This window comes from Castor canadensis, chromosome 5 (genome assembly GCF_047511655.1).
Source record: "Castor canadensis chromosome 5, mCasCan1.hap1v2, whole genome shotgun sequence".
NCBI classification, from domain to species: Eukaryota; Metazoa; Chordata; class Mammalia; order Rodentia; family Castoridae; genus Castor; species Castor canadensis.
The window spans coordinates 75,379,670-75,406,978 of NC_133390.1; the positions used below are offsets into that span (position 1 = coordinate 75,379,670).

A 27,309-nucleotide genomic window follows, 5' to 3' on the forward strand; every position below is an offset into this window, starting at 1 on the left:
TGCTTAACTCTTTAATACACCTTTGTTTATTCATTTGTTTAAAATTCAACAGAAATGACTCTTTAAAGTCTGAGACAGAATGGTATAAATGAATTGTTAAAGTAAAAGTAACTGATGAAGATTAAAGGAAAATGCTATTTTCCCCTAAACTTTCATTTTTTAAATATTTCTCTTTTTTGTTATACATTAGACATATTACAATGAAGTATGATATGACTTTTGCCTGTGTGTAAATTTTATATTTTTGCAAGCAGCTATCTCAAGATCATAGTCCATTACCAAGTGGTCTAGATAGTGAGGCTGCTCTTCTTGGGCTATGTTGTGGCTGAGTAGTTTGATTAGTTGTAGTATAAATAATAATAAGAGATGTGCAAAGTGGTTCTTATCTATAAGGCCAGCTGCTTGAGAGGCCAAAGCAGGAGGATAATGAGTTCTAGGCTAACCTGGGTACCATAGCAAGATCCTGTCTCAAAAAGAAAAAGGGTTTTTTTTGTTTTTTTTTTAAAGACAAAATAATAAGAGATACCATTTATTGAGAACTTGTTTGTTCTTGCCCAGCATTGTGCTAGGTACTTCATATCTAGTCCTTTAAATCACCACACGAAGTACACATTATCTCTCTACTTTATAGGTGAGAAAAATGCTTGGCCAGATGATTCAGTTTCAGTTTCTCAAACCTGCTAAATGGTAGGATTCTAACTGAATTTCATGGTCTTTTTTTTTTTGCAGTATTGGGGTTTGAACTCAGGGCCTACACCTGGAGCCACTCCATCAGCCCCCTTATTTATTTATTTATTTGTTTGTTTGTTTGTTTGTTTATTGTGATGGGATTTTTCGAGGTTGAGTCTTGATAACTATTTTTGCCTGGGCTGGCTTCAAACCTCAATCCTCTTGACCTCTGCCTCCTCTCCCAACCAGGCCCGATCCTCCTTAGCTTCCAGATCAGATGAGATTGGGCACGTTCAGGGTGGTATTGCTGTGGACCTGATCTCTGCCTCCTGAGTAGCTAAGATTACAGGCATGAGCCACCAGTGCCCAGCTTTTTTTTTTTTTTGGAACTGGGGCTTGAACTCTGCTTCAAGCTTGTAAATCAGGCACTCTACCTTTTGAGCCACACCTCCAGTCCATTTTTGCTCTTGTTTATTTTGGAGATGGGGGTATCTCGAGCTGTTTGCCAGGGCTGTCCTTAAACAGTCCTCCTGATCTCAGCTTCCCAAGGAGCTGAATTATAGACATGAGCCACTGCTGCCCAACAGACAGGTTTTTTCTTTTTTTGGATGGGGAGGGAAGGGGATTGGGGGTTTGAACTCAGGACTTTATGTAATCTGTGCTGTTTTAGATGTAGAAAATTCACTTTAGAAATTGTACCTTACAAATGAATTTATTTGGATTGATAAATATTATGTGCATTAGGAGAAACATTTTTCAGGTGTTTTCACTTTCTGGGTTTTATTTTAATCTGAAAAATTGAAATTTTCTTTGGGTTTTCTGGTATTTATTAAAATCACATACTTGTTGGCTACCGATGTCTAAATGTATGATTTGGTTGTATTCCACAATGTTCTAAGCATACTGTTTCACACTCAGAGCATGATTTTTTCATAGAATCACTATTATAAAGTCAAGTAGCAAACTAGCCTATAAAAACCAACATACACCTAAACTAGCATTTCCCAGTGTGTTCCATGAAACTTATCCCAGATGTTCCATGGAAAGCATTCCATGAACAAACACTTTTTGCATATACTAAATATTTGATTCTCCTAACATCTTGGAGACTTAGAATGATATACATTACCATATTAAAGGGTCTGATGGGATGGGGGTGAATGTCAGTGGTGGAATTCATGTTTACCATGTGCAAAGCCCTGGGCTCAAACCCTAGAACCAAAAACGAATGGAAAGAAAAAACATCTGGCATGGTGGTGCACATCTGTAATTCCAGGAGTTAGGAGGCTGAGGTAGGAGGATGCAAGCTCAAGGCCAGCCTAGGCTATATAGCAAGACTCTGTCTCAAAAATAGTCTGATAAATCTTAACTGAAGGAAAGTGTTTAAAACTGCTTAATGTTGCATTTTTCAAATCATTCATAATAACCACCCCACTTTGTTCATCAAATAACATTCCAAATAGGGGTAATAGACTAGAGTTTATAATATATGAAAGTTGAACTTACTCGTAGAAGAGGAAGAGCATGATTTATATATAATTTGCCAAACATGAGACTTTAATTTTTGGTAACTTATGCAAGAAACTATAAAATGCCTTTCCAGGACAGAGGAGGGTGTGGTTAGTTGTAAACTGCTACATGGTTTAGTACTGATATGACTCTTGCTCCGTGATTTGCTGCTCTAAGCAGTTTCCAAATGTCCTTGTCATCGGCTCTTACATAGCTGGTTGACAAGAGCACATCTGCTCCTTACTGGAAAAAAAAAATTAGCGAGTATCTCTGCCTGTGCCTAAAGCCCCCAAGCCTTGGTTGGTTTATTTATTAGCTCCTATACTTTATATTTGAGTTTGACTCATCTCTGGTTTTATTTGAGTAATTGTTGGGGGAGGTAATGATGACAGTAGGTAGGTGAGGGAGGGTGGATTTGGCAAATGTTTAGTCATGATTTTACTGCAACTGCCCAACCTGAAATTTTTTGCAGTAAGTCTACCAAGCAGCATCTCAGTTTGTTACCAGTGGGAATTATTGGAACTTCTATAAATTGTTGTTCCCTCTGTTTAATTCTTTCTGAATTGATGGCAGTGTTGACTAGAAATAGAAGATTATACAGCCTGATCTTTTGTAGCTTTTTAAGCAAAAAGCTACAAAAGATAACCCCCTTTTTTTTTTTGTTTTTTGGTTTTTTTTGTTTATAACCCCCTTTTTTTTTGTTTGAATAACATGATTCAATCTGAAAAGTGTTACTGGTAACAAAGCTAACAAACATAAGAAAAAGAAGGCTTAGTTAAACTATTGTTGCACTCCCTGGTCTCTGAAGTTTCCCTATGTAGAGCAATTTCTTACAGACAGAATTTTTCTTTTCAACTCCCTGTGTAAAAAAGACACCCAACTGGAAACTAAGCACTTTTCTCTATTGCAGTGTACCATGCGAAGCTAAATGGGGAAATAAGGATTTATGACTTTCCTATGTTGAAAGATTTCTGAGCTTAGATGTGCATTCATAATAGAGCGCTGCTTAGAGGAAACAAGGAAAGCTTAAGCATCTGCTTGACCATCTTCAGTTATTCTGAAGAGGCCTTCCTTGTATATAAGGCTAGGATGAGCAGTTTATAATTATTTTAGCAGATTTTTGCAGATTATCTTAAAACCAAATTATGATCTCTTTAGTCACCTATCACAAATTATTACTAAGCAAGATAGGTCATTCCCCACAAAAGTCAGAAGTGTCAAATGATTTTCTTAACACCACTGCCCAATACAAAATGTTGATTTTATTTCACAGACTGAGCAGATTAAGTTTCTGTGGCCTTTTTTTTTTTTAATCTCTAAATTTATTGAGGGTAAGGAGCAAGGAACTGGGACAGGGCCACAACCATATGGGAGTTCCACTCTAGCTTAAAACTATCTAAGGAAATGTGTTATGGTTTGATGTGCCGACTTTGGAAAGCAAATAGGTATGGGCTTCCCCAAGAAGAGCAGTCTTGAGCTTTTCATGGTAAATTGCAAAGTATATCATCCAGCCTAGTGGGGTTTTTCTTCCTAGTCTCAATCTGAAAGCAGGCCTAGGAAGAAAAAGACAAAACAAACAAAACAGTTGGTCAAATTGCAAAGTGAATTGAACCCAAAATAGTATTTTTTATTCTAAGATTCAAGCATTGTTCTGTTGATCTAAACTAGAGTTATCTGAAATGTTAACAGTTTGGATGAGGATACACTATATAAAGCTGAAGGATTTATTTTGTGAGAACTCTTAAATGTTATTAAAAGTATCAGCTATAGGGTTGGGGTGTGACTCAAGTGATAGGGTGCAAAACCCTGAGTTCAAACCCCAGTACAACAAAAAAAGTACTAACTATATGCCCATATTGGTAGGTAATATGCTTATAAAGGTAGATAAAAGGTAATTTCTAGGGGAAAAAAGTATACAATTACTGTGACCAAAGCAAAATACATGTTCGCAAGATAGAACTGAGTTATCAGAATGTCTGTTGCTTACATAGCTGTCTTATACCTATCACAAACATATCCTCCAAAACTGAGCTCTTTATTTTTCCTTCCTAATTGTTCTTTTTTTTTTTACTCATATTTGCATACATTGTTTGGGTCATTTCTTCCCCCATCCCCTCCCTCTCCCCCCCACTAATTGTTCTTAATTGCTTCATCCTCCCCACCTCAGACATTTTCCCCAAATCAGTAACTTGGCACCATACCAATTCTCAACCTTGATTCATTGTTTTCTCTCAAATATGCAAGTCCAGTCCATTAGCAAGCCTTCCTGGCTATTCCCATCATGTATCTAAATCTGAGACCCTTCTCCAATCTCTACCATAGATATCTTGGGTCACCATCATACTTGCCATGACAGCCTTCTAAGTGATTTCCCTACTTTGATTCTATTCCTCTCCAATCCATTTTCTACACAGCAGCAAGTGTAGCTAGCTGACCTTCTTTTAAAGCCCTTCAGAAGGAGTCCAGATTTCTTACTAAAACTACGTTTACTGCTCCCAACAATCTCTTTAAGTCCTGTGCCACTCTGCTGTTTACTTACAAGTCATAATTTTTGCTGGGTGCCAGTGGCTCACCCCTGTAATACTAGCTCAGGAGCCAGAGATCAGGAGGCTCACAGTTCGAGGCCAGAATAGTTCATGAGACCCTATCTCAAGAGAAAACATTACAATAAAAAAGCTGGTAGAGTAGCTCAAGGTGTAGGACCTGAGTTCAGACCCCAGTACCGCAAAAAAAAAAAAAAAAAATTTGTCTGTTTCTCCAGAAACATAAAATTTCCCCCTTTTGGGGCCTAGCAAGTCCATCTACCTCAAATGCTTTTCACTACAATCAACTTTATTTATTTATTTATTTATTTATTGATGGGATTGGAGTTTGAACTCAGAGCTTCACACTTGAATGGAAGTACTCTACTGCTTGAGTCACACCTCCAGTCAGTTTTTACTGTGGTTACTTTTTTTTCTTGGCGGTACTGAGGTTTGAACTCAGGGCCTCTTGCTTGCTAGGCAGGCGCTCTGTCACTTGAGCCACTTGGCTAACCCTCATAAGACTTTTCTCTTTAGGTTCAAATGTAACTTCCCAGGAGTGGTATTCCTACCCACCCTATCTAAACAAGGTATCTTTCCTACTATCCTGCTATCCTTGTTTGCTCACCTAGTTGCTTTGCTTGGTTGCCTAACCTCCTCACTAAATAGGAAGTTCCAAGAAAACGAGGGCTCTTTTACTTACTACGGTATTCTCAGAGCTTTGTATAAGCTAGTTAAGTAGAAGTCTCAATAAATATATTTTGAATAAATGAAAGGATAATACTTGTTCAAAATGCAATTCATCTTTTCCTTCCTATTATCTTTGCCTCAGAAACTTAATGTTTGAATATTAGAACCAGGAAGGATTTTGGAAATCAACTAGTCTAATTTCTTGGCTTCTTACAGAAGACAACTCAGACAAAGTTACCAAATTGGTTATTAGTGGAGGAAACATTAGAATCCAGTTCCTTTGGGTCCTCATTTTCTTGGTAAATCTCTCGAATTGAACCACTGTGACCCTGTCTTGGCTTGTTGGTTTTGCTTGGTCAGAGAGACTAGCCTGGGCTATATAGCAAGATCCTGTCTCGAAAAATTACAAAACAAAACTCCTTATGACGCTTTCCTGGGTTTTGGTACAAACAAAACCAAACCAAAAAAAACCTTCTTAGGGTAATTCTACCCAAGTAAGCTTTTTTTTTTTGCGAGAGGGGGTGGTCAGAGTGGGGGGACTGGGATTTTAATTCGGGACTTCAAGCTCGCAAAGTAGGTGGTCTACCACTTGAGGCACACACCTTCAGTCCATTTTGCTCTGGTTATTTTCGAGATAGTCTTCTGAACTATTTACCTGGGCTGGCCTTGAACCATCACATCAGGATCCCAAGTAAGATTTCTCAAAACAACTGAGACCTAGGTCAAAACTCCCTTTTAAGCATTTTGGGAGTAAAACTTGTTAGGAAATGTTGTATTTTCCAGTATCTACAAACAAACCAAGGACCCCAGACAAGTTTTTCTAAATGTTTAATTCTGTTTGTTCTTATGAATATTGCTCTCAAGAGCCATTGAAGGGATTTTTCAGAAGTAAAATAGCAGAGGGTAGTTACTGGTTTTTGCATGCTTTTCTTGGTGCCAAGAGGCTTGTTTTAATTTCTACTTTCCTGACTTTGTTTCTGACTATTAGAAATTGCCAAGTATCAGACCAGGGTGAATGGGTTGTTAATGAAATCTAATACCCTTTGAACTGTGCTCAGTCCTACCTGTCTTAGGAAAAGTCTTTAGTACTTTGGAGAGAAAAAAGTTCTGTGATTCAGCTAGAATATGAGTCAAAGAGCAGTTTTAGGCTCACAGCAAAAATTGAGCAGAAAATATAGAGAATTCTCATGTGCCTGTTGCCCTGACACACAGCTTCTACCCAGTGCCAACATCTTGCACCACAGTGCAGAGTTTACAATTAGGGCTTACTCCTGGTGTTTGGATGAATATATCATGACAGGTATCTACCACTGTAAAATCATACAGAATAGTTTGCCTTACAAATCTTCTGTGTGCCACTCATTCATCCTTCCCTTCCTCCTAACTGACGCAACTACTAATCTTTTTGCTGGTTTCCTAATTTTGCCTTTTCCAGAATGCCATATTTGGAATCATGCAGTAATAGGAGATATGTAATAGTAGCTCTTGTTTAATTTGCATTTCCTTAATGAGATATGATGTGGGGCATTTTGTTTAAAAATTTTCTTTTTTTGAGCATCTTTTATATCTATTTGCCATCCATATAGTATCATTGGTGGGATGTCTTTTCAAGTCTTTGGCAAGTTTTAAAAATCAGATTATTATTGTTGAGTTTTAAGAATTCTTTGTATATTTTTAATAACTGTCCTTTATCATATTAATCTTTTGCAAATATATTCTCCTAGTCTGTGGTTTGTCTATTTTTCCTCTTGAATAAAGTTTGAAAACAGTTACTTCAAACACTTAGCTTTTTCTTCTGTCCAAATTCTAGAAGGTAGTATTACACGTGTTAATGGGATTCTTCTGAAGAATTAAAGAGATACAAGTGTTGGTGAGAACTGAAGAAAAGGGAACACTTAAAAGCTGTTGGTGGGAATGTCAATTAGCACAGCCATTATGGAAAACAGTACTAAGGATCCTCAACAAGCTAAAAGTAGAACTGCCATATGATCCAATTCCATTTCCAACAGATAGCACAGGAAATGAATCAGTATTTTGAAGAAATGCCTGCCCTCCAGTGTTCATTGCAGCATTATTCACAATAGACAACACGTGGAGTCAACATGAATGGAGAAAGAAAAGGTGTTTTGTATACACAGTGGAATACTATTCCACCTTTGAAAAGAAGAAAATCCTGGGATTAGAGTTGTAGCTCAGTGGTAGAGCACTTGCTTAGTATGTGTAGGGTCCCAAGTTCTATCCCCAGCACTGTGAAAAAGAAGGAAACCCTGTCAACTGTGACAAGAGTCAACCTGGAGGACATAAGTGAAATAAGATAGACACAGAGAAACAAATTCTGCATGATCTCACTTACTTTTGACATGAAAAAGTCATACTCAGAAGCAGAAACTAAAGTGGTTACCAGGGACTGCCTGAGGAGGGGAGGAGGTGATGTTTACCAAAGAATACGAACTCCTTCCTCTCTCCCCTCCTCCCACTCCCTCACCTCTTCCTTTTTTTTTTTTTTTTTTTTTTTGAGATAGTGTCTGTGTTGCTCAGGCTACAGTGGTGCACACCTGTAATCTCAGCACTTGGTAGGCTGAGACAGGAGGATCCCAAATTTGAAACCAGGCTGTGCAACACAGCAAGTTCAAGGCCAACCATGGCTAGGTCATGAGACCCTGCCTCAAATAACATACAAAAAAGTGAGGTAAAATATGACCTTTTCTTTCCCTTTCCTCCCTTCCTTCCTCCTTTTTTTTTTTTTTTTGAAGTATTCCCCTCCTATCTCAGTCTCTTGAGTGAACTATAGGTTCATGCCACCTCATCTATCTTGGATACAAATTTTAGTTTGATAGAAGGGGTAAGTTCAGGAGATCTATTATGGTGACTAGTTAATAACAGTGTTTCATATACTTGAAAATTACTAAGAGATTTTAGTAAAATGTTCTCACCACAAAAAATGGGAGGTAATGGCTGTATAAATCAGTGGATTTAACTATTCTACAATGTATATATATATATATATATAAAACCATGTATGTCATAAACATAATTTTGTTAATTTAAAAAATAACTAAAATGAAAGTCATACTTTACCTTATTCTTTTTAGTTTGTTATTTGAGACAGGGTCTTCACAATGTAGCCCTGGCTGGCCTAGAACTGGCTATATAGTCCAGGCTGGTCTTAAATTTGGGATCCTCCTGCATCAGCCTACCAAGTGCTAGGATTATAGATGTGCACCACCATAGCTAGCTACCTCAACCTTTTAGATTATTTTCTAGATTAATTATGTAAAAGAGGCGAGTAAAAATGTGTTGACTTTTCAATTATTTTAAATAATGAAAAGATCTATTTGCTAAATTTACCTATTGTCAGAGGATGTGTTTAAAACCTGATGGCTATAAGTTTGGAACATATTTCAGATATTTCTAAGTGTATCAGGAATTAATCTCTAACATAAGGGTGCTAACATGACAGAGTCTTCATTACATTTAGTGTCACCTAGATCTCCCGTACCTTAGTAAGAATGATTTCATTGGCCTCACAAGGGTAGAAGCCACACTGCAGTGGGACAGAAGGAGTGTAAAGAGCAGAAGTGGATGCCGAATGTGTAGACAGTTCAAAGAGTTTAGGTAAAAAAGCAAAGTGGATATAGACAAAGGACAGGGATTTGTGCATTTACAATTACATTTCATAATTAGTATAGACTTAGGAAATAGGAAAATGGCCTCTTGGTTTAGTTATAAGAAATTTTAAAAAGTAATAATGGTTTGAAAAATAGACGTGAAAGTACCTCATCAATAATCCTGCTGTCCTGTTCTTTGAAATCTATCTCCTTCCCTCTGCACATTATACTGTGCATAGTGTTTATTAAGTATCTCATGGAGCATCTTCTTAGCCTGTTCTTTTCCTTAATCCAGTGCCTCACACACATCGTTGTTTTCTATCATGTGGGTCTATGAGATCTCTATTAATATTTTCCATTATTTTTGTGTTATTTGCTTTCAAAAGATCATCTATTTTTAAACCTTTAATTAGTCTTCAAACAGATGGCACAAGAAGTACGAAATCTTTTTCAGAGTCAGAGGCTTTTGGTATATATTATGTTAGAGCCCCAAGTTTTATGGCTCTTTGTTTACACATCTTATAAACAAAAGTTACTGCATCCTAATTTTAGTTACAAGTTAAAATATGTACTGATGTCAAAAAAGTCTATTTAGAAAACATTTAAAATTACCACCCCCAATTTTCTTTGTTAAATGAAATTTTGGACAGGAAGGTGGCAAGGCTCATAGAAAGGGGATGTTCCAACACTCCATAACAAAACACTTGAGCACAGAGCTAGACAGCTCGGAGCTAATTTTGGAACTCAGCAGTAGAAGCAAAATTTTTCAAAAGGATAGCTGAAAAAAAACAGGTCTCAAGTTTACATTCTTTTGTTTAAACTCAAACTTTCCCTACCAAACCATGCCATAATTGTGGAGTGTTTGCTTCCTGTCACCCTGCCATGCATCAAGTCATCTTTGATGTCCTAAACTCTCAATGCTTCCTTCAAAATTTCTCTTGAATCTGTCCTTTTGTAGCTTCTCTGTTTCTGCTCTCACTCTGATCCTGTATTTCCCACCCCTCCAATTAGTCTCATTCCTTCAGTACCTCTTCTGTCACTCTTGCCAGTTTATACTCATCCAGTTCCTGGATGCTAATTATCCTTTTAGAGCAAATGTAATCATACATTAAAATATTCCCAGAGTTAAAAGCCCCTTGGGCTTCCAGAACCTATAAGATAAAAATCAAAACTCAATTTGCCCTTAGGTCCTTTATGCTCTGGCCCGCCTCCTCCTTTCTAGCCATATTTCTTTCTACCCTCTGTATGTCCCTTGGGTTTGGGTAAAACTCAATTGCTGTTCTTTTTTTCTCTAACCTAGCTTTTGCTTTTTCACTTCCTCTGAATATTAACCCTTTAACATTCTGGTTTTTCTTTTAGGTCAAATTGCATCTCCTACATTAAACTTTTTCACATATGATTTTTGTTTCCTTTGAATTCCTATTACATTATGAATATGACATCCTGTGTCATATTCTGTTCTGTGTTTTTTGTGTTCCTGTCATCTCTTCCCTTGGCTACTCACATCTTTCTCATACTTTTAACACATAGAAAGGTGCACAATGAATGTTTATTTTTGAATTTTGAGGTATATTAACTAGTGAACCATTAATATGTGGTTTCAATCTGTAATGATGTAGTCTTATTGTTGATCTACAGCCAGATGTGGGTGGAGGGACCAAGAAGAAAGTCTACATAGATACCAGTGCCATGGACCTGTTTCTTGATTAGATATAAGAATTTATTCCAGCTACATTGCTCTTCCTTTCTCTTGTCTGCAGATCTGGGCACCAAACAAAATTGCTGGATTGCCAGGGTATGCAAGGCTGTCTCAGATCCCAACAGATGGGATTTGGGATACCACAAGAAATATCTGTTCAGTTTAATTTGAGCTGAGTTTATCCACCTGCTGCAAAGCCTATCAATTCAAAGGTGAGAGAAATTAGTGACACATGGCCCCTCATTCATTGGACAGGAGTAAGTTGGACTTGAACAACTGTGTGCTTATAAATGTTGGTTAGCAAGAAAATACAATATTGTATCATTTTCATTTCTCATGTGGATTCATGGAGATAAAAATGTTAATTTCAGCAGATGTGTCAATTTTACTCTGGGAAAATGTGTCAGAACACTGTACCATTACCCAAAATAGTTTCTTGAAGACACTGGGTGCCTGAATTTAGGTTGAAAATAAACACAAACATGTTCACATGTTTTTTCAAATGGTGATAAATAGGCTCTGCTTTACACCAGGACTTTATCAGGATAGTTTCTTTTTTTTTTCTTCTTCTTTTATTATTCATATGTGCATACAAGTCTTGGGTCATTTCTCCCCCCTGCCCCCACCCCCTCCCTTACCACCCACTCCGCCCCCTCCCTCTTCCCCCACCCCCTCAATAACCAGCAGAAACTATTTTGCCCTTATTTCTAATTTTGTTGTAGAGAGAGCATAAGCAATAATAGGAAGGAACAAGGGTTTTTGCTAGTTGAGGTAAGGATAGCTATACAGGGCATTGACTCACATTGATTTCCTGTGCGTGGGTGTTACCTTCTAGATTAATTCTTTTTGATCTAACCTTTTCTCTAGTTCCTGGTCCCCTTCTCCTATTGGCCTCAGTTGCTTTAAGGTATCTGCTTTAGTTTCTCTGCGTTAAGGGCAACAAATGCTAGCTAATTTTTTAGGTGTCTTACCTATCCTCACCCCTCCCTTGTGTGCTCTCGCTTTTATAATGTGCTCAAAGTCCAATCCCCTTGTTGTGTTTGCCCTTGATCTAATGTCCACATATGAGGGAGAACATACGATTTTTGGTCTTTTGGGCCAGGCTAACCTCACTCAGAATGATGTTCTCCAATTCCATCCATTTACCAGCGAATGATAACATTTCGTTCTTCTTCATGGCTGCATAAAATTTTAGGACAGTTTCTTGCATAAGCAAATGATAAACATCTCCACCAAGTTTTCAGAAATGCACAGGGATTTTTCATCTGCCCCTTTCTTTTCAAGTTATTTATTGATGCAGGAAGGCTTGTTTAGCAGTATTTTGTTACTCACATGCATCTTAATCTGATTTTGAAGAGTTTTTTTTTAATTTTTTTTTGGCTGCTATTCAATTCCCAGAGAACAAATTAAGAAAGGTAGATGACGGGGTGTTTCAGAAAAGCTTTGTTCTTAATCTGGTTTGCTTCAATTACACATTAATTTCCTTCTTACATTCAAATAGCAGCAATAAGGCTTTGCTAAGTATTGTGAAAGTAAGGAGAACTCACACAAAGATGATGTAGGGTCAGTGTGTACATATGGTATCATGTTACGCCATTGAAAACACGATGCCTTTGTTGTTTCACACTGATGGCAGAAGTAGTGCCATATTACTGCATGCAATAGATCTTACTGTGGCTGAAGTGCTTTTCCTGAAAATTAACAATGCCAGTGACAGGTTGATACACACATAGGTCATTTCCACAGAGCCTCAGTAGGCACTGGATCTCACCTTCACTCTTCACCAGCTCTCCACCAGCCAAGAGGAAAGGGGAGAGCTGGCCCCTAAAGGAGGGAACAAGGGGCAGATAAATCTGTGAGGCTTTAATGTCATTTAGAAGTCTGGGGGAGGCTTGCTTCATTTATTAAAGTCTGAATTTTATAACACTTTTTATTTTAAATATATACGTTTAGCCTTTTTGTTTAAAAAGCAGTGTTTTTCTGGGTGTGGTGATGCATACCTATAATCCCAGCACTTGGGGGATTTAGGCAGGAGGATCATGAATTCAAGGCCCACCTGGGCTACATAGTTATGCCCTGACTATAAATAAATAAATAAATAGTTTCTCAGCCTTTTGGGCACAATCAAGTACAAAAATAAAATGAAAGGCAATGTGTTTTTCTTGGGGCTGGGGGTGTAGCTTGTTGGTAGAGTGTGCTCAGCATGCATGAAGCCCTGGATTCAATTCCAGCACCAAAAATAAGAACAGTGTTTTTTCTTTACATTCATATGTAAATTTTCCATTTAAAAATAAATTGCAGATTCTGAAGTAGACTCAATTGTTAAACATCTCAGTTACTAATAGTTGAAACGGCTAACACTGAGCACTGTTGTTCTAAAAATTATTCTAAGGATTATATATGTAATAGTTCATTTAAGTTTCAAAACAACCCTAACATGGTAGATTCTATTATTACTACTTCTTAAAAATGAGGAAACTGAGGCCCTGAGAAAATGCCCTGACAAGGCCACACACAGTAAGTAGTGCATCCAAGATTGCAACCCAAGTAGTTTTCAGAAAACTGCTATTGGTGCAGCTGTACCATTGTTGCTGCTGAAGTCTGTTACACATCCTTCTCTTACTGCTCATGTTGTTCTTTGCATGTTTTTGTTTCCAGTGTATTCTTACCATGTGCACAATAAAATCGAAGTTCTCTGCCATGGCCTGCAGATCGTGCAAAGCTCTGCACGCTCTGACCCCATCCAGTTCATCTACCATCCATTATCCATCATCTGCCACTCTCCCCGCTTGCTCACTCCTTGCTTCTCCTCTGATATCCCAAGTCCATTCCCACCTCAAGAAAGTAAAACATCCTGTCCCCTCTGCCTGCACTGCCCTTTCCCCAGATTGCAGTCTTGTTTACACTCTCATTTTATTCAGTGTTACATTCTCTTTGATCACTCTATAATCCTGATTTTTCTTTGTGGCATTTATCACTTTTTTAAAAATATGGAATGCTTCACAAATTTGTGTGTCATTCTTGCACAAGACCATGCTAGTCTCTGTGTCATTCCAATTTTAGTGTATGTGCTGCTTAAGTGAGCACGCATTTATCATTCTTGAAATTATCCACTGTTCTGCTAGAATGCAAACTCCATGCAGGTGGGGTTTTGTCTATCTTGCTCACGAGGCAACAGGTGTCTAGGGTGGTTCCAGACACATTACAAGCCTCCTATAGAATTAATAAATTTTTAACTTCTCCCAGGAGTCTCTACAAGGCAGACAAGGCAGATAGTATCTTCGTTTTATAGTTGAGCTGGTCTGCAAAAGAAATCAATACCTCAAATGTATTGGTTAATAAGTGGTTGTTTCTAAAGTGAGGGCAAAACCCTCCCTCTTCACTCTCAAGTCTGGGCATTTTTCACTGTACCACCATGGTTTGCCTGAGGTCATCTGTTTTTCTCTGCTTTACTTCTAGGGTGGTTACAAAACTTTTCTGAAATTACCTTCTGCTTCAGCCATTACAGCAACCCAACCACAGCTAAGATAGACTGTAGAGTTTGAAAATTCTTAAATTTGGTGACTCTAACTTGTTTCCCAGCATGTTTTATCTTGGTTAAGACTTTGAAATATTTATAAATCTGTGTCCTTTTCCCATTCAATATGTGGTCAGATATTTAGCTAAATCCAAATCTTTACTCAATTTGAATAGGTCCATTTATGTGATAAAGACTTTAAGTCCTGGATCTTCAATTATAAGTCATTTAAGCTCTCTGGGCTTTAGTTTCCTCATTTTGTAAGTGGGGGTAATAATAGTAACTACTTCATAGGACTGTTCTAATGACGAAATGAGATTATATAAAATGCCTGACATGTAACTATGGCTAAAAGATAATGGGATAAGAAAAACAAGAAACAAATAATACATAATAGACATGAATAGCATGCACTCATGATATATGGTGAGCAGATACAACAATGAAGAAGCCAGACTTGGGACCCTCTCCCCAGGAATGTTCATCTAATAGCAGTGTTCAATAAACGGCGTGTTTCCAGAACTCTAAGGGGTGGGGTGGAGGAGAATGCTTGACTCCTCTCTCATACCCACATCCAACCCATCCGAAAATCACATGAGCTCACTGTCACAAAAACTCCAGAATTTGCCAGGCACCCATGGCTTACGCCTGTAATCCAAGCTACTCAGGAGGATCACAATTTGAAGCCCTGGCAAACAGTTCATGAGACCCTATCTTGAAAAGACCTATCACAAAAAAGGGCTGGTGGAGTGACTCAAGGTGTAGGCCCTGAGTTCAAACTCCAGCACTGCAAAAAAAAAAAAAAAAAAACCCAAAACTCCAGAATTCGACTATATCTCGCTACCTCTACTCCTGGTACCTGGTCTAGGTCTTGATCAACCCCCACCTGGGTTTTTATAGATCCTAACTGTTCTCCCTGCATCCACTCTTGTTCCCTGCCATTCCCCACAGATCAGCCAGGTGTAAGAATGCGTGCCTTTAAGAACTAGGGAAGTGGAGGCAGAAGGATCTCAAGTTCGAGGTCAGACTGAGCTACATAGTGTGACCCTATCTCAAAACAAACACTTAAGTTGGAACATTACTTTTTTTTTTTTTTGGCAGTTCTGGGATTTGAACTTGGCGTTGTGCTTTCTAGGCAGGCTCTCTACTACTTGAGCCCCTCCACCAACCCAGATCGTTATTCTTGTTTCAGACAGAATAATACCACTGTCTCCCAAAAGGTGTCCATGACCCAATCTCTGGAATCTCTGAATATATAATATAATAATTAGTAGTAATGGCAGTGCTGGGGATCAAACCCAGGGCCTTGTGCATGCTAGGCAAGGATTCTACCACTGAGCCACATCCCCAGCCCCGGGATAGATTACTTTACATAGCCAAAGGACTTTGCAGATTGTGACTAAGAATTTTGAGATGGGGAGACTTCTGGGTTATTCAAGTGTGTCCACAGAATCCTTCTGTGGATGACCGTTCCTGGCTGTAGTCAGGGGGAGATTGACTGCAGAAGAATGACCACAGAGATGCATTGTGGCTGCCTTTGAAGATAAGGGGAGGGAACTTCTAGAAGCTGAAAAAGCAAAGAAACAGATTCTCCCCTAGAGTCTCCAGAAGAAATGCAGCCCTATCCACATATTGATTTTATCCCGCAAGATACTCTAAAACTGTAAGAGAATAAATTTATGTTGTTTTAATCCACTTAATTTCTGGTACAGCACACTGGTAACAGCAGGAGTAGAAAACTAGTACATCAGCTGGGTGCCAGTGGCTCAGGTTTGTAATCCTAGCTACTCAGGAGGCAGAGATCAGGAGGATCTCAGTTCAAAGCCAGCCCAGGGAAACAGTTAATGGGACCCTATCTCAAAAAAACCCAACAAGAAAATGGCTGGTGGAGTGGCTCAAGTGGTAAAGCACCTGCCCAGTAAGAATGAAGCCCTGATTTCAAACCCCAGTGCCGCCAAAACAAACACTTCTACCCACCTGCCTCCAGTGACTCTCCAGCTCACATGGGGTAAAAAAAAGTGATCTGCAAAGTCTTAAGAGATCTGGCCTCTGTCCCTCACTGACCTTATTTTGTTCTGATTCCCTCTTTGCTCCCTCTGCCTGACTGTTCTCAACACTTCCAGCACACTTCATTCAGGCTCTGCATGCTGGTCCCTCCCTTCTTCTGCACTGGGTCTCCCCTAGAAATCCACTCCTTTCCTTTGATCTCTGCTGGAATGTCACTTCCTCTATAAGTCTGTCCCCAGCCACCAAATTTAGAAATAGGCACCTGTCCTTGTACTGTGGCATATCCCACCCACCTTACCTTGCTTCATGTTTCTCATTAACAGTTACCACCTGACAAATAATTTAATCACTCATTATCTACCTCCCCCCTTTAGAAAATATGAGCTCAGTAAGTGCTCAGTAAATAATTTATAAAGTGAATTGAATGGATGAAAGAGAGGGGGATAGGAGAGAGAGAAAGACTGTTGTGGGAGCTGAGAGGACAGCTCAGGTGATGTGAAGAAACATGGAAGATCTAACCTGAAACCCAAGGGGGGTTTAGCCACATACAGGCCAGGCTGTAACACATTGTAGACAGTGTGACTGGCACATGTGAGGTCATGGAAATAGCCAGAATGCTGGAGCACACAGGGGTAGCATGATGAGGCTCAGAAACTATTTTAAGCAGCTGACCTGCCGTTGACTGCAGAGGGGAAGTGTGGCTTCATGGCCACTGGTGCAGAGCTAGGCTTCTGCTGGCTTCAACCCTGGCCCTGCTTCCTACTTTCTGTGTCCTTTGGGCAGGTTACTCATCATCTCTGTAGATGGGTATGACAATGACCCTATTTCTGGGGTCATAAATAAATGGGTAAAACAGACAGAGGCGGGGGTGGGGGGGGCTGTCTGCAAGCATGCTGTCAACATGATTACTGGCAAGAGGGGATACTGAAGAGGTTTATGTCAAGGGTTGCCATAATAGGACTTAAGAGGTTTTGTTTGTTTTGTTTTAAGACAGGGTCTCACTATGTAGCCCAGACTGGCCTCGAATTTATGATCCTCCTGCTTTAGCCTCCCAAGTGCTAGGACTTAGGTTTTAAAGGCTTGCTATGGCTGCAGTATGGAGAATGACAAGGAGGGAAAATGATTGTTTTCTATAAAACGGCTTTTCAAGGAATATGAAAGTATTTTTTGAATTAAGAGTGAAGAGATGATACTTGTTTTCAGAAAATTTACAACATACTTGAAAGAAGATGATCCAGTAGGAAAGAATACAAAGAGCTTTTGCTTATGTGAATGGTGCTTTTCAAACTGTACGTTGTGACTCATTAGTAGGCCATAGACCAATTTAGTGGGTCAAAAACAGCTTTGCAAAAACAATAATAGAAAGAAAACAGAGTGTGGCATTTGGAAAGGAGAAGTTTCAATTACATGTATGTATCTGTTATCCTCACACATGTCTAAATCACACTCACACTAGTCAGTAACCAGGACATAGATTTCTGGCCAGAGGATCTGGGTTCACAAGTTTGACAAGCATTGCTTGAAGGATCCTGCTCTGTTTTTTGTCCTGTAAGCTGGCTGCGTCACTGGGTTAGTCTCCGTTAGGATGGTTGATGTTCTTAGAGCTCTGTAAAGTTATAACTTCAGCTGTAGAAAATCCACCCTGTTTGGGTATGTGGCCAAATGTCTTGTGGCCAGTGATTTAAAGGCAAAGCCCAACCACTCTACAAGGTTCAGCCATAGGGAAGCATTGGCATATAAGCCGTGGAACAGCATCTGCAAGAGGCCAACTCCAGATCCCAAAGTACCTTGTGTTTCCAAGTTAGGGAGTGGGAGGCAGGAGGGGAGGTGTGAATTGCTTATCTCCATAGTGCCACCCACCTCTGCTACCTCTGAGAGTCACGGCAAGCTGCCCACAGAGCAGAGACAGTGGCCATGCTGATCTTCGCCCCTCTTTCAGCTGCCAATCATGGAATCAGCTGAGGAGGAAAGTGAGAGGTTCCAGGCCATCAGAAGACTGAATGTCTCCACCTGCCCAGTGGTCATCTCTGCTGATATTCTTTTCCAGGTGGTTGCCTAGCAGTCAGCTGAGTCCAGGGTGGAGGGAAGGAGTGACTCTGGCTAATTATATGCAATTTGGCCAATGTCAACAGTGCCACACCCTCATTTGTCAGTGGCAGCAAGTCACTGGTACGAGCCACCTATTGGCTTTGCTCTAATAAATCTTCCAGCTCTCTGAGAGAGGTCAAAGAGCCAGGAGTCAGAGTGAGTGGCAGCTGGGACCCAGGGAGCTGGGCAATTTCTGCTCTTTGAATTTGCCTGGTTGTGATCAGTTGTGTGGAAAGCACAGTACCCAGATAGCAGGGTACATGGAGGCCATGTGGGGAGGACTCCTGGCACTTATGAGCACTGACATTTCTCTAGCACTTTGTTTCTTGTTTGGACTATTTTTACTAACTATAAACATCGTCCTTCCCCTTGCATTCTAGAGTACATACATTTGCTGTTTCTAATGTGCACTTCTGGACTTATGGCATTTTGGCAAGCATTTGTTTTGGTGCAGACTATTACGAATAACATTAGAATTTTTTTAAAAATGAATTTTTTTCTCTGATGAAAGAAAATCTCTCTCTCTCTCTCTCTCTCTCTCTCTCTGTCTTTTTTTCTCTCTCCCTTTGGTGATATGGGGGTTTCAAATCAGGGCTTCATACTTGCTAGGCAGGAAAATTAAGAATCTGACCACACCTCCAGCCCTTTTCGCTTTAGCTATTTTTCAAGTAGGTTCTCTTGCTTCTGACCAGACCTGCCTGGACCACATTCCTCCAATATATGCTTCCCACATAACTGAGATGACAGGTGAGCATCATCAGACCCAGCTTGTTGGTTGAGTTAGGGTCTCTTGAACTGTTTGCATGGGCTGGCCTTAACCTCTATTCTTCAGATCTCTACTTCCCAAGTAGCTGGGATTATAGACGTGAGCCACTGACACAGGGCAAAACATCTTTTTAAAAAACCTTTTCTTGAAGTTATAATTGTAATCTAGACAGTGTGTTCAAAAAGACTTTAAACACTTATTCGAAATAACAACAACAACCCACCTTGTCATTAGGAGAGACACAGCAATGGGGCATTCCCAAACCACATGTGGCAGACAGTTTGGGGATAAGTAACTTCTTACCTTTTTTGCTCTTTTCCTATTGTTGATTTAAAAAATTAAAGAAATGTTTTTAATTTCAGCCCAGAAAGTCAACAGCTTGGCTTTATCTATCAGTACCAATTTTATCACATGAAGGAAGAAGAGGATGAAGATGACAAACTTATTTCTATTGCCTTCTCTCCCCAATCACCTCCACTGTCCCCAAGAAGCTAGAGGCAGTTAGAGGAAGAAGACAGAAGGGGAAGCAAAGCATAAGCGTCATGTTGATGGTGGCAGGTGACCTTGGCAGCTATGGCTTGCGCTGCGGGCGCCTATAGCAGTGGAAGGGACTTGTGTGTCACTGTCTAAGCCTCACAAGCGCTCAGAGCTTTAAAATCATCAACAATAGCAACAAACCTAAAGCCCCTTCCTAGTGTTTGAAGAAACCTCAACCCATATCTGGAAATGCCAAATTTCTTTTAAAACAATATAAAGCAGGGGGCTGAGGGTGTGCACTGGTAGAATGTGTGTTTAGCAAGTGCAAAGCCCTGGGTTCAATCCATAGCACATCCTCCTCTTGCCCCGAAAAACAAAGTAAGGAAAAGAAGGTATGCGGCTGGGGTGTCGCTCAGTGGCACAGCACTTGCCCAGCATGTGTGGGGCCCTGAATTCCATCCGCGGCAATGAAAAGAGGAAGGAAAATAAAAGAATCCACATGTGCTTGTGAAGCACCGCGGGCTCATTGCTAGTGCCTCCAAGGTCATGAAGCCAGCGGAGTGAGGCTGCAGCTGATGTGCTTGGTGGCTTGTTAACAGGGCACAGGGACTCGAACTCCAGACAACAGTATCACAGTGTACTTTATTTGTTCTTTATCTGAAATAAAAACAAACACAAAAAACAAGTCTAGGGTCTTGGTATAACTTTTTTGTCTTCACAGGTTTTCTTTTTTTTTCTTTTTTCTTTAATGTCCCACCACTCATGAGTTTTCATTTTTTTAAAAAAACTTTTTGGTCAGGCACCTGTAGCTCACATCTGTTATCCTAGTTACTTGGGAGGCTGAAATCAGGAGGATCATGGTTGGAGGACAGTCTGAGCAAATAGTTCTTGAGACCCCCATCTCCAAAATAACCAGAGCAAAATGGACTAGAGGTGTGGCTCAAGTGGTACATGGCCTGCTTTGTAAGTGTAAAGCATTGAGTTCAAATCCCAGTCCCATTAAAAAAAGAGTAAAATACTTTTTGTTGTTGTTGGTACTTGGGTTTGAACTCAGGGCCTCATGCTTGCAAGACAGGTGCTGTACCATGTGAATCATGCCCCCAGCCCTAAAAATTTCATTTTAACTGTTATTATTTGATATTTTAAAAATTGAGGCTGGGCATGGTTGTTTACACATGTAATCCCAGCTACTTGGGAGGTAGTGATTGAGAGAATTGCAGTTGGAGGCCAACCCAGGCAAAAAAACAATAGAAAGACCCTATCTCAACCAATAAGCCGGGTGTGGTGATATGTGCCTGTGGTCCCAGCTAAGTGGGAGGTGGTAAGTAGGTGGAGCCCAGTCCAGGCTACCCTTAGCATGGGGGCTCTACCACAGAGCTAGGCCCCCCGTCCCAATACACAGTGAGCTAGGTAATCAATTAACTATTAGTAAAAATGTAGCCCATCCCTTTTTCCTCTAGAAATACCACTATAGTATGCCTGTGTACACATCTTTTCTTAGGATCAATTCAAAAGATCACATACTTAAAATTGTGAGATATTGTGAGATTGTCTTTCAGTTCCATCTTCCTACCAAGAATGAACAAGAACCTCTACCGGCACAGTCTCATCAATGTTTACCCAATTTTTCGCTTTTACACGTGTTTCCTGTTTCCTCTTTCCTCTTTGAAGCAGTTTATCTTCTCACTACCCAGAGCTTTCAGAACTGGGTAGCACCACAAGCCAGGTTTGTTTGTCTTTTTTGAAACAAGCATTTCCTTCTGTGTCTGCTGTGTGTGGTAAAGGGAGGGCTGAGGGCTTGACTTCGCCCTTCACCTCTTACAATGAGGAAAGCTCAGATCTGGCAGGTGTGGGAGTTGTTAAACATGAAATATTAATTGAGCCCCACTATTTGCCAGGCTCGATGCTTCATGACTGGGACACACTGGTGAGCACAGCAGTCCTTGCTCTCAGGGAGGTGACATTCTCATGGACTGTGTTCTAAGGCATATTCTTTTCCATCTGTACCATGCAAGAACTGGGGTAAGAAAAGCTCAATCTTTCTAATGCCACCAGTCCTTTTAGCTTTATTTATTTTTGGGATAAGGTTCTGTGGTTTTGCCCACACTGACCTTGGACTGTAATCTTCCTACCTTCAGCTCTGTGCATAGCTGATATTACAGACACAAACCACCTTACCTGGCTTCTTGGTTGAGGTAGGGTCTCACTGACTGTTTCCCTGTCCATTCTCAAACCATGATTCTCCCAATCTCTGCCTCCTGAGTAGCTGGGAGCATGGGTGTAACAGACTGTGCCTGCTCTTCTTCCCATCTTTTATTGTGACTATTCTTGTTCTCTTCCATCTTTGGGATGCTGGATATCAAACCCAGGGCTTCAAGCATACTAGGAAAGCATTCTACCACTGGAACACATCCCTAGCCCTTTCCCCTCCTTTTGTCTTCGATTTATACAGAAACAGGCCCCCCCGTCTTTGTCCTTGCTAAGAGAGCACTGTGCTCGGGCACTGTGTGGCCATGGTAAGTGGGGCTGGCAGCAGTGCCTGGCTTTTAGGAGAAACAGGGAACTGCACACCGAGCCCTGGCTCTGGCACTAAATCCCCAGGTGGTCTCATGAGTGACAGGCTACTCTTGATGGATTCCATTTCTTCACCCATAGAAGAAGTGCTGGTCAAGACAGTGTTTCTGGGTCCTCTCTAAAGAGGTGCGTGGAACTAGGAACTGGAGAAGCAAATCCAACCGTCTGCAGCAAATGTTTGCAGTGTACAAAACGACACTGGGCACTGAGTATACATCCACAAATACGACTGTCCCTGTTTTTAAGGACTTCATGAGTGGTGACATGTCTATAATCGCAGCACTTGGGAGGCTGAAGCAGGAGGATCATTTGAGTCCAGGAGTTTGAGACCAGCCTGGACAACATAAGGAAACTCTGAAACAAAAACAAAATCCCAACTCTAGAAAGGATGTGAGTGAATAAGGGAAATAGTTGCGTAAACAAACTAAAAATAATCTATGAGGATGGACTTTCTAAAGCATACAGCTGGAACAATTAGTTATCCATATGTTAGATTTTTAAAAAGATGTCTTTCTGATACCATTTATAAGAATTGATTCCATGTGATATGAAAAACTCACATGGCAGAAACTTTTACAAAAACATATAAAAGAATTACCATTGTAAACTCAGGGTATAAAAGAACTCCTTCAGACAAAAGAAACACAAACTATAAAGAAAAAGATTTCATTCTATAAAGCCCGGTGTGGTGGTGCACACTTGTAATTCCAGCACTCAGGAGGCAAAGCAGGAAGATCACAAGTTTGAGACCAGCCTGGGCTACATAGAGAGACTCTGTCTCAAACCTACCCCTTAAAAGAAGATATTACTATATTAAAATTAAACACTATGTTTATCAAAAGGTACCATAAAGGCTTGAGATGTAGCTCAGTGGTAGAGTGTTTGCTGGCATGGGTGAAACCCAATAACACATGTGTGAAACCCCAGCACTGCAAAAACCAACCAAACAAAAGATTGACATCTAAGACATATAAAGATATTCTGGGGCTGGGGAAGGGGCTCAAGTGGTAGAGGTGCCTGCTTAACAAGCACAAGGCTCTGAGTTCAAGTTCTAGTACTACCAAAAAAAAAGATTTCCACAAATAAAGAAAAATACCTCTAATAAAAAGACAGGAAGCTATTTCACAAAAGAGGCAACATAAATGACCAAGAAGCCTGTGGAAATGTTTTGACCTCATTCATAACCAGGAAATGTGCATCATACAATTTATACATACAATATATATTGCAAGCTCATTGAGTTTGTAACTTATGCTTTTTATGCCATCAGATTGGCAAGAATGAAAACATCTGACAATGCCAAGTACTGGTGAGTCTGTGGTAACATGGGAGTTCATAAACCATGCAGACTGATTTATAGGTGGCCAACACGCTGCCTGCATCTGAGGAAGTAGAAGATTTCTGGACACGTGCAGCTCTACAGTCTGCTTCTGGGCACATGCCCTGAAGATGCCCTTGCAAGTGGGTACTAGGAGACACAGACAGAACCCTCACAGAAGCATTAATTCTGAAAACAAACAAAAACCATTCAAAAAATAAAGTACTGCTGGGCGCCACTGGCTCATGCCTGTCATCCCAGCTACTCAGGAGGCAGAGATCAGGAGGATCATGTGAGTTGGTTCAAAGCCAACTCAGGCAAATAGTTCACAAGACCCTATCTCAAAGAAACCCATCACAAAAAATAGCTGGTGAGTGGCTCAAGATGTAGGCCCCGAGTTCAAACCCCAGTACTGCAAAATAATATATATTCACTGCCTTATACTTACATACTTATACTGAAATATACTTGAATAGCAGAGAAAGTGAATGGTGTGGAGCTGTTGGATCATGGAGGGTGAGTCTCACAAACATGAATCTGACCCTTCAAAACAGAGAGAGAGAAGTATTTAAAGTTACTTAAAGTGTAAAATGTATAAAGCCAATGTCATTTAGTACACACATAAAGCAAAAAGAGAGCTCGGATGTAGCTCGGTGATAGAAGCGCTGGCCTAGTATATGTAAGGCTCTGGGTGTGATCCCCAGCAAAGAGAGAGAGAATAATAAATAGAAAACCCTGCAGTGATTTCTGAGGGGCTGGTAAGGAGAGGCAGTTGGGGGAATTCACAGTGGGATTCAACAGTCCGGCCAGGTTCTACTTCATAAGTGAGTGCAAGGTATTTGTTATATTATCCCTTACATTATATGTTTACACGTGTGCACCCCTCCCCCGAGAAGCACTGGGAATGTCGAGGAGGGGAACAGCGAGTTCAGGGGCTCAGAAGACTGAACAACACAGTACACCCAGGAATTCATCATTAGCTGAGGAGGTAATGATCAGAGGAACCGTGAGCGCTCTGGCACACATTACCTTTGCGGAGCATCTGCTAGGAACCGGGCCCAGTACTACACGTGGGACCAGAGATAATGGCACCAGTGCCTGTCCCAAGCTCTATCTAGGGCAGGATGGGGGAGGGAGGTGTGTGGTAAGTGTTATGTAGGGAGCAATAATGCACCGGGTCCACTGAGAGAGCAGATAGGGCTAAATGGAGGTGCAGGGTCTCCTGGAGAAGATGACCGGAAGTGGAATTTACAGGGTAAGTAGCCGCTGTCCTGCTAAAGACCAAGGAAGGCTCGGCGAATGCTGCGTGTAAGAAAGTAGGGCATGAAGCAATGAACATTGCTCTTCTGTGGTCACTGTGTTATGTCAAAACTCATGTGCCCAAGTCCTAGCTCCAATGTGACTTTTTTTTTTTTTTAAGTGCAGGAATCAAATCCAGGGCCTTCCGTGCACTCAGCACTCTACTACTGGCCTAAACCTCCCCAGCCCAGTGGTAGGTTTTGAAAGAGGGAATTAAGGTAAATGAGATCACAGGGTGGTGCCTTAATCCAAGAGGACTGGTGTCTATAAGAAGAGCTCAACCAGGTATGCACATACAGAGAGAGAGAACAGCAAGAAGGTGGCCATCTGCCAACCAAGGGAAGCAGCTCAGGAGAAACCAAACCTGCCAACACCTTGATCTTGAACTTTTAGGCTGCAGAACTGTAACAAGTACTTAAACTACTTTTGCTGAAAAGCATTGACTCCTTACTTGGGCCCACGAATTCACGAAAAGCAGGGTAAAAGCTTAGCATCCCTGACTCCATTTTTAGCTTTGCTCAAAGCTGTTCACTTTGCAGTATTCTTGGAATCCAGTAGGACAGGACTGATTAATAACATCTTTATGGGAAGGGTCTGAAACTCCCTCTTAGGAATAGCAGAACCTTTTAGAACAGGCCCTCCACCACCCCGAAATGAGGATGTTTACCTCTAATGATGAGGCAGTATCCTTGAGCAGGAGCACTCATCTCATGGGAACCAGATTGTTGCCCTCAAGTGACGACAGCAATGACAGCCTCTCTGGAACCCTCAGACAAAGACTGAGATAATAGTCAACCAGTCCTCACCTGACCAATCCTGAGACAATGAGCTGCCAGACCACCTGCCACCACCTTTGACCACCAGAATATACCTGTGAGTGGGACTGTTTAATATTCTGCATCCCTTTCATCCCCTGCCCTGATTCTTTGTCTGTTTACAAAGCTCATGTCTGTGATAAAAGCGAGAGCACACAAGGGAGGGTGAGGATAGGTAAGACACCTAAAAAATTAGCTAGCATTTGTTGCCCTTAACGCAGAGAAACTAAAGCAGATACCTTAAAAGCAACTGAGGCCAATAGGAAAAGGGGAACAGGAACTAGAGAAAAGGTGAGATCAAAAAGAATTAACCTAGAAGGTAACACACACGCACAGGAAATCAATGTGAGTCAATGCCCTGTATAGCTATCCTTATCTCAACCAGCAAAAACCCTTGTTCCTTCCTATTATTGCTTATACTCTCTCTACAACAAAATTAGAGATAAGGGCAAAATAGTTTCTGCCTGGTATGGAGGGGGTTGGGGGGAGAGGGAGGGGGCAGGGTGGGTAGTAAGGGAGGGGGTGGGGGCAGGGGGGAGAAATGACCCAAGCCTTGTATGCACATATGAGTAATAAAACAATAAAAACAAGCAAACAAACAAACAAAAAAGCTCATGTCTGTACCTTAAAGATGGCTGAAGATGAACTGAAGTGCTGTCTTCCCATGCCATGTAATAAACCTCCTTTCTCTGTCCTTCCTTCCTTCTTTCTTTCTTCCTTCCTTCTTTCCTTCCTTTCTTCCCAGAAATTCACAACTGGAGCCTGGGTCCTCTGCATGGAGACTCTGGTGTGGGTTTTCACAAGATGGTCAGTGAGTCACGTGCTGGTGGCTCATACCTATAATCCTGGCTACTTGGGAGGCTAAGTTCAGCAGGATCATGGTTCAAAACCAGTCTGGGCAAAACCCTATCTCCAAAATAACCAGAGCAAAATGCAATGGAGGAGTGGCTCAAACAGTAGAGTGCCTGCTTTGCATGCACGAAGCCCTGAGTTCAAACCCCAATCCCTCTCCCTCCCCTCTGCAAAAAAAAAAAACCTGATAGGGAGACTTTCCAGAGGCTGGGATCAGGGAACTGTAGGTCTTGGAGACAGCATCAAAGGTAGCCTTGGTGATGTTGCTCAGCATGGCAGTGCGTCCCTTGGCTGACGTGACGTGTAGCACTCATCAACACTGGCCATTAGCAGCAGCTTTTTGGGAAGAGAAGCTGAGATGATGCCACTGCCTCTGGGCCACCAGCATAGAACTACAGTAACTTGTCACCTTGTGTGGGAGAGATGTGGGTTTACCAATCTTATTCCCCAGGTAACCTCTCCACAGAGAGACAATGGAGAGCTTGACCAAGATGATGGCCCCTCCAATGGTGGTAGTTACCTCCTTACAGCACAAAACACCCAAACCAACGTGTCTGTTGTAGTCCTCAATGGCTACAAATGCCTTGAACCTGGTGCACTGGCCAGCGCAAGTCTGCTTCTGCACAGCCATGATCTTCAAGACCTCATCCTTGAGGGCTGCCACCAGGAAGAAGGCAATAATCTCTGACTCCTTGATGGGCAGGGAGAAAAGATAGATGTCCTCCAAGGACCTGATCTTCATGTCCATGACCAGGCAGCCCAGCCTGGTGACAGGGATCCACTACTTGTCTTTGGCCTTGCTTCCACAAGGCCTGTGGCCAGCTGCTGAAGCTGCCAAGGCCTCCCATGCTGGGCCTGGGGCCTCCTGGCCCTCCTGCTATACCAGTGTCGTCTGCCAT

General features: G+C 41.1%; 1 non-coding gene and 1 pseudogene across 1 annotated transcript; both read right to left on the reverse strand.

Annotated features, from left to right (window-relative positions):
- Positions 1–3,061: 3,061 nt before the first annotated feature.
- On the reverse strand, positions 3,062–27,309 carry LOC141423264 (small ribosomal subunit protein uS5-like; annotated as a pseudogene).
- LOC141423621 (U6 spliceosomal RNA) lies at positions 13,682–13,784 on the reverse strand. The gene has a single exon (XR_012448463.1). It is a non-coding gene; the product is annotated as a U6 spliceosomal RNA (small nuclear RNA).